Raw genomic sequence first — 1,312 nt, forward strand, 5'->3', positions numbered from 1 at the left:
ACAGCTGAATGAATTGTATTTTTTTAAATTTTTTAACTGTATTTATCAATAAATTTTTATATATTTATTTTTATTTGTTAACATAATTTTTTTTCTAAATAATTAGGTGTGGAAGACACAGTCCAAAAGGGAAGACCTTGATTAAAGCAAATTTTCCTTTGCCAGATACCATTTCTGAGATAGATGCTATTGTGGATAATTTACCATCGGCACAAATGTTAGAATTATCTAACATGTCTTTAGATATACCACCGAAAGAGTGTTGTACAGCTCGAGTAAATAGCTTTTCGAAGGATATAGTTCATATATGTACAGAAACTAAACGTTCCCTTGCTTCGTGGAAAAAAGAACGTCAATTCAGAATCACAGGATCAAGATGCTATCAATTGCAAACTTATTCAAGAAATAAAAATCCGAATTGGCAACAAAAATCATTAAACTATTTCTATCCTAAAGAATTTACAAATAAATATGTTAGACACGGACTAGAAAATGAACCTTTTGCGCGACAAAAATATAGAGAAATGACAAAATCTACTGTAATCGAATGTGGACTTGTAATTTCAACTGAAAATCCCTGGATCGGTTATACGCCTGACGGTATTATTTTCGAAGATAAAAAGCCTGTAAAATTATTAGAAATAAAGTGCCCTTTTGCAGGAAAAACTTTAAATATTCGTGATATAGCAAAAGAAGAGAAATATATTACGGTAGATTCAACAAATAATATATCCTTAAAAACTAAACATGCTTATTATGCTCAAGTGCAATTTGGAATGGCTGTTTTAAATCTCAAACAAACAGATTTTGTCTTATATTCCTCCTACGATCAAAGCATAATTATTCTGCCAATAATTTTTGACACAGAATATGCTAAACAGTTACTTTCAACCCTAAAGATTGTTTATTTTAATAATATGTTACATTACATTTGTGAAAAAAATTAATATATTATATTTTTCAATATCAATAAATTTAATATACTTAAACATATGTTTGTTAAATTTATTTAATGCGAAATATGTTTAGAATATTTCTTTTATTATGAAATTTATAAATACATACAATATAAGTAATTAAATACAAATAGTTACTTTAATATTTTATACATAAATAACAAATTAAGATACAAATTTATCATCTTTGAAGATTGGAGAACTTAGATTTACTATCGCTGAAATAATTAAGAATATTTGTTCGACTTTAGAAATGAGACCTTGAGGCATTTTGTCACTCAATATCTTGAATGTTTTTAATCTTTGATTTGACCTTTCTATGTGTACACGAGTTTTAGCTATTTTAACATTTAAAA

The sequence above is a fragment of the Vollenhovia emeryi genome, unplaced genomic scaffold, assembly GCF_000949405.1.
Source record: "Vollenhovia emeryi isolate VEMERY1.0 unplaced genomic scaffold, V.emery_V1.0 DF939135.1, whole genome shotgun sequence".
Taxonomy (NCBI): Eukaryota; Metazoa; Arthropoda; class Insecta; order Hymenoptera; family Formicidae; genus Vollenhovia; species Vollenhovia emeryi.